At 36.8% G+C, this 16,973-nt stretch overlaps 1 protein-coding gene across 6 annotated transcripts in view; it reads left to right on the top strand.

The window, feature by feature from the left end:
- The window catches only part of EPM2A (EPM2A glucan phosphatase, laforin), a 291,240-nt gene that overhangs the window by 132,254 nt on the left and 142,013 nt on the right, over positions 1 to 16,973 (top strand). For all 6 annotated transcript variants that reach the window (XR_013378553.1, XR_013378552.1, XR_013378550.1 and 3 more), the window contains one exon: positions 9,127 to 9,296. The gene's annotated coding sequence lies outside the window, so the exon portion shown is untranslated. The remainder of the gene's footprint in view (positions 1 to 9,126; positions 9,297 to 16,973) is intronic.

Here is a 16,973-nt window from a genome sequence, read left to right as displayed (position 1 = left end):
TTTGAAGTGTAGTGGCTTTTCATTGGCTGAGCTCAGTCTGTCAGCGACTGGGCTCTGTTGCCAGGCAAGGAGAAAATCTTCCTTCTTCCTGCTAGAGTAGTAAAGTAAGCTTCTTCCAGGTGGGAATGAAAGGTATGCCTTCTGTGGAAAGGCTGGGAGTGGTACCCTGTGAAAGCTCTCCCTTCTGGCTTTGCAACTCTGTTTTATTTTATTTTATATGTTAGTTAAATTCAGTTTGCCCAACTCCATTTTAAGTGAGATTTCCTTTATTCAGTTTCACAGAACTGAAGTGAATTTTGTTGATTACTGTTAAGTGAAAAACTCCAAGTAGAGCACAGCTTGCCTTATTCCTGAATAAGAGAATAAAACACATATCTTATAAAATGTACAAAACAAGAGAAAATTGTGTAGAAAAGGATAAAAATCGAGTTTATCTCAAATCTACTTCATAAAACAATAAATATAGACAATGATTATTACAGCCAATGTATGAGATAAAAATGGAAATAACAAGTGTAAGAAAGAAAATAAGGAAATAACGTTTTTCTCAGATGATGTGATGGCTAAAAATAGAATAGAATATACAAAAACTTAGAACAATTAAAAGTTTAGCAAGGTTGTCAATTGTAAAATCCACAAATGAAAGTTGATAGCACTTCGATATTTCAGGAATAATCAATTAGAAAATATAATTTAGATGGGAGGGCAAGGTGGCAGAGGAATAGGGTCCTCACCTCACTGGCCCCACCAACTTACCTAGATAACTTTCAAACCATCCTGAAAACCTACGAATTCGACCTAAGATTTAAAGAGAGAACAGCTGGAATGCTACAGAGAAGGGTTTTGGCTTCTAACAAGTTAGATAGGAAGGCAGAAAAAAATAAAAATAAAAAAGAATCAAGTTGGGGAGGGGCCCCGAGGAGCCGGGCTAAGGAGGGGGCCAGAGGCTCCAGGACAGGAGAGCCCAGCCCCGGAGAAGCAGGAACTTTAAAAATCGGCATGGATTCTTCCCGGACGGAGAGGTGCTTAACAGGAAACTCGGGGAGAACCACAGGAGGGGCAGTGGAGCCCCCAGATTCCCGGGGTCACTAACAGAGGAGGTGTGCCCTGGGGGAGAGCGCGCCACACCGTGCAGACCGAGCTCCCTAAAGGGCTGGAGCACTCGGCAGGGCCTCGGGAGCAGCTCAGGCAGCGGCTCCAGGAGGAGGGGGCTGCGTGGCCAGGGAGCGCGATTCCAGCAACACAGGCCTGGAGCCCAAGGCGCTGGGGGACACAGTTCAGGATCCTGTGCTCCCTCCGGGAGAGGCAAAGGTTGGGAGGGCACAGGACAGTGAGGACGCTCCTGCCGCCAGAGGTCTGCAGGACCCGAGCTGGGCAGGTCAGCGCCCCAGGGAGCATCCAGGCCAGTGTGGACTGGGAAACTGCAGTAGTTACTGTGGGAGATGACTCCAGGGCTGGGGACCTGGCTGCCGCCAGTGGGGTTATTCCTCCTGGTGTCACCCTGTGACTGGGAGGGGCAGGGCCCCAGGTAACAGGGGCCTCACTGGGTCAACAGCTACCACTGAGCGGTGCACCTGGCAGGGGGCTGGGCGACTCCCCCAGGTGCACACACCTGAGAGTCAGCACAGCAGGCCCCTCCCCCAGAAGACCAGCTGGAAGGACAGGGGAAGAGCAAGTTCTTGACTGAGCAGCGCTGGAAAGCTCCAGGGGAAGTTGAAGGATTTGCAGTATATAGAACCAGAGGGTACCCCTCTATTTTTTTTCTTCCTTTTGCCAGTACAACTCGTTTTTATATCAGACTGTAAATTTCCAATTTTTTTCTCTTTTCCCACCTTAGCTACAATATTTTACCACCTCTTCATTTTTAAGATTCTTCCCTTTAAAAAAAATTATTTATTCATGAGAAATACAGAGAGAGGCAGAGACACAGGCAGAGGGAGAAGCAGGCTCCATGCAGGGAGCCCGACGTGGGACTTGATCCCAGGTCTCCAGGATCACGCCCTGGGCGGAAGGTGGTGCTAAACCGCTGAGCAACCCGGGCTGCCCAAGATTCTTCCCTTTTGACTTTCATATTTCTACAATTACAGGTCCTAGATATAGTTTCCACTTCTAGATTCCTTTCAACATACTCAACTTAATTTTGAGAGATATACAAGAGTTGTTTTTTGTTTTGTCTTGTTTTGTGTTTTTTGTTTTCTCTGCCTCATTTTGTACAATAATGGCAGAAGGTAATACCTTCTAAAACGTGACCAGTGTGCACCTAGAACCAAGTGGAACACCGAGCTAGTTCATTCTGTGAGATTTCTCTCTTCATTCTCATTCTGCACCCCCCCTTTTATCTAATTTGTGTTTTGGTGGTCAATGTTGGGGCCTTCTACAAGTATTTCTGGTTTATATAAATTTGGGACTAAGCATCTTCTAACATACAAAACTTAATATACTCAGAACCAAGAGGATCACCCTCTACAACTCCTCAGGTAGACTACATTCTCCCTCCACTACAACTTTGTCACCACCACCACCTCCCAGTCCCTCCCCCCCTTTTTTTTTTCTTTTTTTCTTTTTTCCTCTTCTTCTTTAGGATTCTTCGCCATAAATGTTTTCCTACTTTGTTATCAAATGTGTTTTTCACTTTAGTGGTCCTTTTGTTTTATTTCGGTCTGATCTTTGTTTTCAATTTCTGGTCTCTGACCTCATCAGAATCATCTAGGATGAAATTTACTTAGGTTGTGGTTGATATTCTCGACTCATACAGCCATTCTGCACTGAGCAAAATGACTACAAAGAACTCACCACAAAACAAAGAATCAGAAACAGTACTCTCTGCCACAGATTTACAGAATTTGGATTACAAGTCAGTGTCAGAAAGCCATTTCAAAAGCACAATTATAAGCTACTGGTGGCTCTGGAAAAAAAGCATAAAGGAATCAAGAGACTTCATGACTGCAGAATTTAGATCTAATCAGGCTGAAATAAAAAATCAGTTAAAGGAGATGCAATCCAAACTGGAAGTCCTAATGATGAGGGTTAATGAGGTAGAAGAAAGACTGAGTGACATAGAAGACAAGTTGATAGCAAGGTAGGAAGCTGAGGAAAAAAGAGAAAAACAATTAAAAGACCATGAGGAAAGGTTAAGGAAAATAAATGATAGGCTCAGAATAAAGAATCTATGTATAATTGGGGTTCCAGAGAGTGCCAAGAAGGACAGAGGGCCTGGAAGCATATTTGAACAAATCATAGCTGAGAACTTCCATGATTTGGGGAGGGAAACAGGCATTCAGATCCAGGAGATAAAGAGTGCCCCCCCACCCCAAAATCAGTAAAAACCATTCAATACCTTGACATTTAATAGTGAAACTTGCAAATTCCAAAGATAAAGAGAAAAATCCTTAAAGCAGAAAGAGAACTGATCCCTAACTTATATGGAGAGAAGTATTAGATTAACAACAGACCTCTCCACAGAGACCTGGTAGGCCAGAAAGGTCTGGCAGGATATATTCAGGGTCCTAAATGAGAAGAACCTGCAGCCAAGAATACTATATCCAGCAAGGCTCTCATTCAGAACAGAAGGAGAGATAAAGAGCTTCCAAGATAGGAAGAAACTGAAAGAATATGTGACAACCAAAACAGCTTTGTAAGAAATATTAAGGAGGACTCTGTAAAAGAAAGAGGAAGGCCAAAGAAATAATCAAATCAAAACAAAACAAAACAAAACAAAACAAAAAAACAGGGACTGAATAGGTAATGCGATGATCCTAAATTCATATCTTTCAATAGTAACTATGAATATGAATGGGCTAAATGATCTCATCAAAAGATGCAGGGTTTCAGACTGGATAAAAAAGCAAGACCCATTTGCTATCTACAAGAGACTCATTTTAGACATAAGGACACCTCCAGCCTGAAAATGAAAGGTTGGAGAACCGTTTAGCATTCAAATGGTCCTCAAAAGAAAGCTGGGGTAGCAATCACCATACCATATAAAATAAAAGTTTATACCAAAGACTGTAGTAAGAGATGAAGAGGGATACTGTATCATACTTAAAGGGTCTATCCAACAAGAAGACCTAACAATCATGAATATTTATGCCCCGAATATGGGAGCTGCCAAGTATATCAATTAATAACCAAACTAAAGAGATATTAGACAATAATACGCTAATAGGAGGAGACTTCAACACAGCACTTTCTGCAAATGACAGACATTCTAAGCACAACATCACCAAAGAAACAAGAGCTTTAAATGGTACACTGGACCAGATGGATTTCACAGATCTAAACAGAACTTTGCGTCTGAATGCAACTGAATACACATTCTTCTCAACTTCACATGGAACTTTCTCCAGAATAGACCACATACTGGGTGACAAATCAGGTCTCAACAGATACCAAAAGATTCAGATTGTCCCCTGCATATTTTCAGACCATAATGCTTTGAAACTAGAACTCAGTCACAAGAAGAAATGTGGGAGAAACTCAAACACATGGAGGTTTAAGAGCATCCTGCTAAAAGATGAATGGGTCAATCAGGAAATTAAAGTATTAAAAAGATTCATAGAAACTAATGAGAATGAAGATACAACCATTCAAAATCTTTGGGATACAGCAAAAGCAGTCTTGAGGGGGAAATACATTGCAATACAAGCCATCCCTCAAAAAATTGGAAAAAACTCAAATACACAAGCTAACCTCACACCTAAAGGAACTGGAGAAAGAACAGCAAATAAAACCTACACCAAGTAGAAGAGTTAATAACGATTCAAGCAGAACTCAATGAAATAGAGACCAGAGGAACTGTAGAACAGATCAACAAAACCAGGAGTTGGTTCTTGGAAAGAATTAATAAGATAAACTATTAGCCAGCCTTATTAAAAAGAAAAAAAGACTCAAATTAATAAAATCATGAATGAAAAAGGAGAGATCACAACAAATACCAAGGAAATACAAATGACTTTAAAACTTATTATGAGCAGCTATATACCAATAAATTAGGCAATCTAGAAGAAATGGACACATTTCTGGAAAACCACAAACTACCAAAACTGGAACAGGAAGAAATAGAAAACCTGAACAGGCCAATAACCAGGGAAGAAATTGGAGCAGTCATCAAAAATCTCCCAAGACACAAAAGTCCAGGGCCAGATGGCTTCCCAGGGGAATTCTATCAAACGTTTAAAGAAGAAACCATACCTATTCTCCTAAAGCTGTTCAGAAAGACAGAAAGAGATGGAATACTTCCAAACTCGTTCTATGAGGCCAGCATCACCTTAATTCCAAAACCAGACAAAGACCCCACCAAAAAGGAGAATTATAGACCAATATCCCTGATGAAGACAGAGGCAAAAATTCTCAACAAGCTACTAGCCAATAGGGTCGAACAGTACATTAAGATTATTCACCATGACCAAGTGGGATTTATCCCCGGGATGCAAGGCTGGTTCAACACTTGTAAAGCAATCAATGTGATAGATCATATCAACAAGAGAAAAAACAAGACCCATATGATCCTCTCATTAGATGCAGAGAAAGCATTCGACAAAATACAGCATTCATTCCTGATCAAAACATTTCAAAGTGTATAGAGGGAACATTCCTCAGCATCTTAAAAGTCATCTATGAAAAGCCCACAGAAAATATCATTCTCAATTGGGAAATACTGGGAGCCTTTCCCCTAAGATCAGGAACATGACAGGGATGTCCACTCTCACCACTGCTATTCAACATAGTAGAAATCCTAGCCTCAGCAATCAGGCAACCAAAAGAAATAAAAGCCATTCAATTGGCAAAGAAGAAGTCAAACTCTCCCTCTTCACAGATGACATAATACTGTACCTAGAAAACCCAAAAGACTCCACCCCAAGATTGTTAGAACCTATACAGCAATTCATCCATGTGGCAGGATACAAAATCAATGCCCAGAAATCAGAGGTATTTCTATACACTAACAATGAGTCTGAAGAAAGAGAAATTAAGGAATCAATTTCTCTTATAATTGCACCCAAAAGCATAAGAGACCTAGGAATAAACCTAACCAAAGAGGTAAAGGATCTCTACCCTAAAAAGTACAGAGCAATTCTGAAAGAAATTAAGGAAGACACGAAGAGATGGAAAAATAATCCATGCTCATGGATTGGAAGAATTAATATTGTGAAAATGTCTATGCTACCCAGGGCAATTTACACATTCAATGCAATCCCTATCAAAATGCCATGGACTTTCTTCAGAGAGTTGGAACAAATCATCTTAAGATTTGTGTGGTATCAGAAAAGACCTCTATTAGCCGGGGGAATATTGAAAAAGAAAACTAGAGCCGGGGGCATCACAATGCCAGATTTCAAGTTATACTACAAAGCTGTGATCATCAAGACAGTATGGTACTGGCACGAAAACAGACATATAGATCAATGGAACAGAATAGAGAACCCAGAAATGGGCCCTCAACTCTATGGTCAACTAATATTTGACAAAGGAGGAAAGACTACCTACTGGAAAAAGGACAGTCTCTTCAGTAAATGGTGTTGGGAAATTGGACAGCCATGTGCAGAAGAATGAAGCTAGACCATTCTCTTACATCATTCATACACAAAGATAAACTCAAAATGGATGAAAGATCTAAATGTGAGACAAGATTCCATCAAAATCCTAGAGGAGAACACAGGCGACACCCTTTTTTGAATTTGGCCACAGCAACTTCTTGCAAGATACATCTATGAAGGCAAGGGAAACAAAAGCAAAAATGAACTACTGGGCCTTCATCAAGATAAAAAGCTTCTGCACAGCAAAAGAAACAGTCAACAAAACTAAAAGACAACCTACAGAATGGGAGAAGATATTTGCAAATGACATACCAGATAAAGGGCTAGTACCCAAGATCTATAAAGAACTTATTAAACTCAACAGCAAAGAAACAATCCAATCCTGAAATGGGCAAAAGACATGAACAGATATTTCACCAAGGAAGACATAGACATGGCCAACAAGCACATGAGAAAATGCTCCGCATCACTTGCCATCAGGGGAATACAAATCAAAAAAACCACAATGAGATACTACCTCACACCAGTGAGAATGGTGAAAATTAACAAGACAGGAGAGGATGTGGAGAAGGGGATACCTTCTGTACAGTTAGTGGGAATGTGAACTGGTGCAGCCACTCTGGAAAACTGTGTGGAGGTTCCTCAAAGCAAAGGACAGCAAAAGCAGTCCTGAGGGGGAAATGCATTGCAATACAAGCCATCCCTCAAAAAATTGGAAAGTTAAAAATACAACTGCCCTATGACCCAGTAATTGCACTGCTGGAGATTACCCCAAAGATACAGGTGCAGTGTAAAACAGAGACACCTGCATCCCAATGTTTATGGAAGCAATGTCCACAACAGCCAAACTGTGGAAGGAGCGTCGGTGTCCATGGACAGACGAATGGATAAAGAAGCTGTGATATATGTATACAATGGAATATTACTCAGCCATTAGAAACGACAAATACCCACCATTTGCTTCAATGTGGATGGAACTGGAGGTTATTATGCTGAGTGAAGTAAGTCAATGGGAGAAGGACAAACATCATATGGTTTCATTCATTTGGGGAACATAAAACATAGTGAAAGGGATTGTAGAGGAAAGGAGAGAAAATGACTGGGAAACATCAGAGAGGGTGACAGAACATGAGAGACTCCTAACTCTCGGAAACGAACGAGGAGTGGTGGAAAGGGATGTGAGGGGGGGTTGGGGTGACTGGGTGATGAGCACTGAGAGGGGCACTTGATGGGATGAACACTGGGTGTTATACTATATGTTGGCAAATCAAAATCCAATAAAAAATATACAAAAAAGAAAAAAACAGAAAATATAATTTATAAGGTAAAATATAACTTTTGTAACATATAGAAAAAAAACATTATTTACTTCGATATTCTACTAAAAGAATATGTATGTAATTTATAAGGAAAATTATAATACTTTGTTGAAGAAAATAAAAGGAAATTTATATACATTGAGGGCTATATCATGTTTACAGATGACAGACGCAGTTTGCTATAGACATTTAAGTGACTCATTAAAAAGAAAGTTACCATAGAATGGCCTAGAATGGAGTCTAGTTACAAAGAACTATGATCATACGTATAAGGCAGAGTCTAATGAGATTTTTAATGTTTCACTCTTAAATATGTAAGAAAAACTAAGGATTACCACGTACATAGGAACTCTTCCCATATATGTAAGAAAGATATCAGAATATACAGAAATGGGTACAGATAATATAGAAAACTGGGACACCTCGATGGCTCATTTGGTTAAGTGTCTTCCTTCAGCTCAGGTCATGATCCCAGGGTCCTGGGCTTGAGCCCCATGTTGGGCTCCCTGCTATGCAGGGATAAACTATGCTTGTCCCTTGTCCCTCTATTCTCCACCAGCTCCTGCTCTCTCTCAAATAAATAAATAAAGTTTTGTTTAAAACAAAATAAGAGAATAAAGGCCAGAAGAACAGTGTTTAAGTAGTAGAAATTTCAGAAAGGGAATATAGATAAAGCATTGGGGAGGAAATTGTCAAAGACATAGTAAAGAAAATCATCCAAAAGTGAGGGACATAAATTTTCAGATTGAAAAAGTTCACTGAATGGGATCCCTGGGTGGCGCAGCGGTTTGGCGCCTGCCTTTGGCCCAGGGGCGTGATCCTGGAGACCCGGGATCGAATCCCACGTCGGGCTCCCGGTGCATGGAGCCTGCTTCTCCCTCTGCCTGTGTCTCTGCCTCTCTCTCTCTCTCTCTCTGAGTAACTATCATAAAAAAAAAAAAAAGAAAAAGTTCACTGAATATTCAGCACAATAATATTCAGTAAACTTTATTCCTGAATGTTTAGAAGTAATTAGAAAAGTCATATCAAGACATTTAATCATGATATTTTAGAATATCAGAAGACCCTAAAAGCTACCTAAAATTAAAAGTAAAGAAGTCAGATACAAAGAATTTGAGTGGCTCAAAATAAATATTGGATGATAGAAAACAAAGAAGCAGTCTTCCCATTAGGAAAACAATTCTATGCCTAGCCAAATTATCAATCAATAGAAGTGCAGAGTAAGATATTTCCAGACATATAAAGTCTTTAAAAATTTATTTCCTGTTCAGCACTTCTTCAGAACCTAATGAAGAATGTTTTCCTGTCAAAACAAGTGAATAAACCAAGATTGAGGAAGACCTAAGATCCAACGAACAGGATACAGCATAGAAGAAAGTAAAGAGGAATGACAATTCTGTTGAAGGCTTGGAAAGAATCCAATTCATGTGATAGTCAGAAGGTAAGAGAGTTCTTGGAAGAGTGAAAGTATCTCTAGTTAAAAAATGGAACCATTGGGGATCCCTGGGTGGCTCAGCGGCTCAGGGGTTTAGCGCCTGCTTTTGGCCCAGGGCACGATCCTGGAGTCCCGGGATCAAGTCCCGCCTCAGGCTCCCCGCTTGAAGCCTGCTTGTCCCTCTGCCTGTGTCTCTGCCTCTCTCTCTCTCTCTATGTCTATCATAAAAAAAAAAAAAAAAAATCTTAAAAAAATGGAGCCATTACCTTGTCAGTATGACGGTGTAGAAAAGTATATTGAGTGATATTTTTATATGATTGTGGAAGGTATAGGAAGCCATCCATAGATTTAAAGAAATGAAAATAAATGAAATAAAAGAGAGATATTTTGTAATTCCAGGAAGAATTAGAAGAAGCACTAGAAGAGGAATTAATATAATGAAAAGTAGAGAAAATATCTACATAGTTATAATAAAAGTATTCAATATATATACTATAAAACCTGTGATATAACAATATTGAGAACATGGGAAAAGAGGAACAGGAAACCTAAGAGATTTTAATCTAACAGGATAATTAGTAGGAAGTCTAACATAGTTAACAATATGCATCAGATGTATATTTTTTAGAGATGTGGAGCAAATCCCAAAATAAATAGCAAAAGCTATAGAAAGTGATTGTTCCTGGGTAGTGGGAGTGGGGTTGGGGATGTAGGAGAATATTTTTGTCTATGCTATATACTGAACATGTTGTAATGTTTCCAAATAGGGTCATTATTGGGTTTTGGGCGTCAGTGCTTTTCTTCTGGGGAGCATCCTATGCATTGTAGGACATTTGGCACACCTAATCTTTGGATATACAATGCCAGTAGCCCCTCCTGGAACTTGTGACTAATCTAAATACTCCTACATTTTCCCTAAAGCCTTCTGAAGGAAAAATGGCACTACTTGCAGCTGAGAGCTATTATGTTTCTTCAATAAAGATAAAGACTAAGTATAGAAATTATAGAACCTGTGGGATGTAGAGAAAGGTGTACTCAGAAGAGAATCTGTAGTGCTAAAATAATTTCATTATAAGAAATATATAATAAGTGGAAACATTCACTTAAAAAACTTGAAAAAATTAAAAAACAAAATAAAGAAAAGATAGTTAAGATTTAAACAGAAATGAATGAATTAGAAGAAAAAAAGTAGACTTGATATATAAGACCTAGCTCTTTGAAAAGGTCAAAAGACTTAAGAAGCCTCTGACAATATTAATCAACAAAAAACATCAGGAAAATACAAATGTATTATATGGAAAATAAGTGGTACAACTACAGATTAAAAGAATATATTTTTAAAAGATTTTATTTATTTATTTATTCATGAGGTAGAGAGAGAGAATCAGAGTGAGAAAAGGCTCCTCATGGAGCAGGGAGCCCAATGCAGGATTTGATCTCAGGACCCTGGCTAGGATCATGACCTGAGCAGAAGGCAGATGCTTAACCTACTGAATCACTCAGGCATTCCCAGATCAAAAGGACATTTTTTAAAAAATGGGAACACAATGCCATATTATAAAAATATATTTAAACATTTTAATGAAACATAATTTTCCCAGCAGAACTGAAATTATAAAAAATAATGAGGAAAAAGGAATCTTGAAAAGAAGAAATATGTTATTAAAAACTTATCTTCAGAAAACCAAACACACACTTTTAGAAAAATACAAAGTTTATATTACACAGAAGTTCTAAGAATCTTCAAGGAATAAATATTTCTACATCACTGGAACTATTTTATAAAAAGAATGGAAAGTTTCCCATATAATAATAATATGAAAATGGAAGTTATGAGTATACACATGCAAATCCTGAAGACCAATTTATTTATTTGACTATTTTTATTTGCAAATAGTCAAATTCTAAATGAAATATCAGCAAACTTTATTCAGCACTATAAAAAAGCACTAATAAATTACCAACCATGTAGGAATGTTTCACCAGGAAATCTATTAATATATTTTACCAAAGGATAAAAATTATTTGTTAATCTCAGTAAACATTAGTAAATACATTTGATGAATTACAACATACATTACTGATATGGTGTTTTAGAACACTAGCAGTATAAGGATACTTCCTTGAGTTTTAAGGAAGTTGTTATTTGGAACAGTTAAGTTTCCTCTATTATTATTTTGGGCTAACATTTTGTTATTAATGCCTGGTTTTATCACACTGTGTTCCAAGAGGCCAGATCCCACTGGCCAGCATGATTATTCATCAGTGGGCTTTTCCGTTAAAATCGAGATACAGACAGGGGTGCAGATAATTCTTATTACTGCGCTATTCTGGACATGCTACTCAAGGAGCTAAAGATAAACAAAAAGGAAGAGAAGGGGGGTATAAAAACTTTTGCAAACAAAACCAAAAATCATTATTTGCAATGATATAATCGCCTAACTAAAAACAATTATCTGGAAATGAATGGATTGAAATGTGGCTGGTTTCAAAATCCATATGCAAAAAAAAATATTTTTGTCCTCTACCTAGAATAAGTGACTGAAACCCCCCAATTTAAATATTTTTATTTTAAAAAGCAACAAAAATGTGAAATTAAAAACCTATGGTACACGTATTACATCTTTGTATATTTGAACAAATGAAGAGACACAATCTGTGAAAAGAGTGTGTACTTAAAGAGTATGGGATCTCGATCTTGGGGTTATGAGTTTGAGCCCCACATTGGGTGTGCAAATTACTAAAGCAAATAAACTTGAAAAAAAAAAGAAAACTGGCTCATTTCTAATGATATTTTTTTAAAAAATAAAAGATCCATATGAAACTTTTTATTCTGAGAACTTATTAAATAAATTTATACTTAATCTAAAAGAATGAAGAAATATTAAAGTTGTAATATGCAATTTCCATAACTGAAGCAAGATGGTTCTGATGTCAGAGAAGATAGGCATATCAAAGAATGAAATAAAATACAAAAAAGACCCCCAAATTTATAACTGAATACAGTAAATTTAAAAACTAAAGTTGGTGAGGGACAGGGATTATTATTCCAGAATATACCATGAATTAAATATTTAGATTTTTAATTGTGTATGTATTAAAAATATAACTTCCAATGGCAAGATGGAAGCAACAAAAATGGCGCTAAAAGGCAAATGACAAACCAGGAAAAATCAGTTACAAAATTCTAATACATCCTTAATATATAAATCACTATGAAAAAAAGTTGGAGAAAAACACAAATGGAAACCACACAAAGTCACCAGACATGGTATATCAATGGCTCCGATAGCTGTCTTAGATTCTTGTGGTAGAAATAAAATCAACTCTTGTGTAGGTAATTTTAAGCCATTTATCAAAATTCTTCAAATTGTACACACCCTCCAATCTAGCAATTCTATTTCTAGGAATTTATCCTAAGGAAATAATTGAAAAAGTACACAAAAATGTATGTACAAAGATGTTGACCCAACTTGATCATAGTGCATAATTTCTATATATTTTAGGATTTAACTGGCTAATATTTTATTAAACAATTTTCATGTATGTTCATGTGCAGAGATGACCTATACTTTTCCTCTCATGATATCCATCTGGTTTTGGTATTTGCAGTGATATAGGCATCATAGTTTGAGTTAGTGTTGCCTCTGTTTTTATTTGCTAGAAGGAATTATGGAGAATTAATATTAGTTCTTATCTAAAATTTGATAGAATCCACCAGTGATGGGATGCTTGTGTAGCTCGGTTGGTTAAGCGTTGGCTTCAGCTCAAGTCATGATCCTAGTACATCCCAGGATTGAGCCCTGCATTGGGTTCCCTGCTCAGTGGGGAGCCTACTTCTCCCTCTTCCGCTCCCTCTGCTTGTGCTCTCTTTCTCTCTCTCTCTCTTTGTCAAATAACTAAATTAAAAAAGAAAAAAAAAAAAAGAATCCACCAGTGAAACTATCTGGATATTGTACTTTCCTTTTTTGAAGATTATTAATTATTGATTTAGTTCCTTTAATACATATATTAATAGCTACATACCAATAAATATATTCAGAATTATATTTCTCTTTGTGTACGCTTTGGTAGTTCAGATCTTTTAAGAAATTGGTCCATTTTATCTAAGTTATCAAACTTGTAGATACAGAATTGTTTTTTAGGATTTCTTTCTTTCTTATCTTTTTAATATCCACAAGATCAGCAATAGGAACCCACCTTTTCTTTCTCACATTGGTAATTTATATCCTCCTGTCTTCTCTGCCCCTTCCTTTTTAATTTTATTGATCTTTTCAAAGAAACAGCTTTGGTTTTATTATCTGTTGTTTTTCTGTTTTCATTTCATTGATTCCTGCTCCAGTTTTTATTATTTTCTTCTGATTGCTTTAGGCTTAAATTGTTCTTCTGTCTCTATTTTCTAAGAAGGAAATTTAGGTTATTAATTTTACTATTAATTTATTAAATTTAGATGAGATTAGATATTTAGATATTTTCCCTTTATAATGTATACATTTAATGATGCTACAAATTTCCCTCTAAGCACTGCTTGTGCTGCTTCCACAAATTTTGATATGTTTAGGTTAAAATAGTTATTAATTTGTCTTGAAACTGTCACTTTGACCCATGTGCTATTTAGAAGTGAGTTGTTTAATCTCCAAATTTTTGGATATTTCCAGCTTTCTTTCTGTTGTTAATTTCTAGTTTAATTCCATTGTAGTTTGAGAATATAGTTTGCATAATTTCTATTTTTTGGAAAATTTGATAATGTGCATTTTATGGTCTAGAATGTGGTCTAAGTTGGTGCATGTTCCATGGGATCTTGAGAAGAATGTGTACTCTGCTGTTGATGGGGGTTTTATAAATGCCAACTGGAACAAGTTGATGGATGGTGCTCTTCAGGTCAACGAAATCCTTACTGACTTTCTGCCTGCTTGATCAATTACTGAAAAAAGTACATTGAACTGGTTTGTCTATTTCTCCTTGCAGTTCCATCAGTTTTAGGCTATCATGTGTTGATGCTATGTTGTTAGGCACGAACAAATTAATGATTGCTATGCCTGTTTGAAGAATTAGACTCCTTTGTTACTATGTAATGTCCCTTTTCATTGCTGATAATTTTCCTTGTTGTGAAGTCCACCATGTCTTAAATGAATATAGCTACTCTAGATTAGGTTATTGCTAGCATGGCATGTCTTTCTCTAGCCTCTTGCTTTAATCTGCCTGAGTTTTGATATTTCAAAAGAGTTATCTGTAGACAACTATAGCTCAGTCTTATTTTCATCCACTTTGACAATTCCTTTCTTTCAATTAGTATATTCAGACCTTTTGCATTTAAAGTGATTATCAAAATAAATAAATAAATAAAGTGATTATCAATGTGGCTGGATTAACGTCTGTTATGTTTGTTACTATTTGCTATTTGTTGTGCTTGTGCTTTGTTTTTCTTTTCACCACCTTTTTGTGCTTTCTCTGTTTTAATTAGGCTTTTTTTCATGGTCCATTTTATCTCCTCTCTTAGCATACCATTTAGGCTTCTTTTCAAAAACTTTTTTGCGGTTGCCATAGAGTTCAAAATATGCATTTTTTATCTAATCTAAATCCATCTGCAAATCCCACTGTACCACTCTGGGTGCAGTGCATGTACCTCCTAACAGTATTCCCAATTCTTCCTTCCAGTCTCTTATGATGTTCATTTCACTTTTCCATGTGCTATAATCATCTGATACATTGTTACTATTATTACTTGAAACAATGAATTATTTTTTAAATAATTTTAAATAAAATATTTTATTTTACCTTAATGTGTTCCTGTTTTCTGTTCTTTAATAGATCTGAATTTCTGACCGATATTATTTTCCTTCACCCTGAAGAACTTCTTTTAATATTTCTTGCAGAGCCGTCTGCTGCTGATGAATTTTGTTTCTGTTTGTCTGAGACATTGTTTCTCTTTCACTTTTTAAAGATAATTTTGCTGCATGCAGAGTTCTAGAATGGTGCATTTTTCTTTCGGCACCTTAAATATTTCATTGCATTCTTTTTCTGTTTTCTGTTTTTTTTTTTTTTGACTTGCACGGTTTGTGATGACACATCTGCTATAATTCTTAATCTTCTTCCTCTACAGATAAATTATTCTTATTCCCTGCACTTCTTTTAGTAGTTGGTCTTTGACTTTTTACAGTTTGAAAATGATATGCCTCTGTATTTTGACGTTTAACCTGTTAGATGTCTCTGACTTTCTTTAATACTTCCAATATTTATTACAGAATATTTCCATCCTACCTTTTTTCCTTAATGTTGTATTCCAAATATGTGCATTTTATGCCTTTTGAAATTTACTATAGTTCTTGGATATCCTTTTTTTCTTCATTTTTTTTCCTTCTTTGCATTTCAGTTTAGAAGTTTCTATCCAAACATCTTCTAGTTCACTGATTTCTATCCAAACATCTAGTTCTCCTTCCTCAGTGTGTCCAGTCTACTAATGAGCCCATCAAAAACATTCTTTATTTCTGTTACAATATTTTTTATTTCCAGCATTTCTTTTTGATGTTTAGAGTTTCTAAATGTAGCATTCTCAGTGCTACATTGCCTATTTGTTTTTGCATGTTTTCTGTTTTCTATTAGGTTCCTTAACATATTAATCATAGCGATTTTAAATACTTTGATCTTCGAAGAACTGTGTCATATCTGAGTCTAGTTTTGATGCTGGTTTGGAATCTTTAGACTGTATTCTTTATTTTCTTTTAGTATGCCTTGAATTATTATTATTATTATTATTATTATTAATTATTATTATTATTATTATTATATTTTATTTTTTAAGCATGACATGATGTATCGGGTAGTAAGAACTGAGGTAAGTGGCCACTGGTTTGACCCTCCATATTGTTAATCTGGCTAGGAGACAGGATGTGTTTAATGTTTGTTGTAGGTGCCAGTGGCTTCCAGTTTCTCTGATGTCCTTGTTCTGGTCTCTCCTTTGTCTTTACGGTTCTCTAAGGACTCCTCCTAAAGTAGTCTGTGCCTTATAGCACTTTGGGCTGTCATCCACTATTCTTATATTGAAGCCCTGTTTTGACATGGTGTTTTGGTGTGAGTGAGAGGAAGTGTTTTATAATTTTAAGATTAAATCTCTGTCTTTTAGTGGGCCTGTGTCCTTGGGCTGTGCCTTTACTCATGTTGAGCTCTTTCCCTCTACCTAGGTGAAACAGAGGGGTGAGAGGAGGCTAGAAAAAGGGTCTTGCCCTTCCGCCAGGTGAATAAGGCTCTGATACAGTCTTTTCCCTTTCTTACGGAGAACATTCCGGCCATATTTCAATATGATTGTTCTCCCTTCCTTCCACCAGGGACATACTGGGAATCTGTCTTGGCTTTTCAAGGTACGAACTTTGTGAGACCTACAGAAGTCTTAACTTTCTCAAAGACAGTAGCCCCCAGGAGTTTCTTATTCACATTCTAATTCACACTGAGACTCCAATGGTCTGTCAAAATCATCAATTTTTTGTACCAACAGTGCATGGCTCCAGCAACTTCTGCTCTGGGTACTCAGATGTTGACTGTTGTTTCTGTATTCTCCTGTCTCTCCAGATTTTAGCATTAGAGTTTGCCCTATGACCTTAATTCTCTGATGGAGGTAATTGATTTTCAGTTTGTTTAGTGTTTTCTCTTAAGGATGGCATTGACAATTTCCCAGCTCTTTATATG

The sequence above is a fragment of the Canis aureus genome, chromosome 1, assembly GCF_053574225.1.
Source record: "Canis aureus isolate CA01 chromosome 1, VMU_Caureus_v.1.0, whole genome shotgun sequence".
NCBI classification, from domain to species: domain Eukaryota; kingdom Metazoa; phylum Chordata; class Mammalia; order Carnivora; family Canidae; genus Canis; species Canis aureus.
This window is presented reverse-complemented; position numbering and strand designations above follow the sequence as displayed.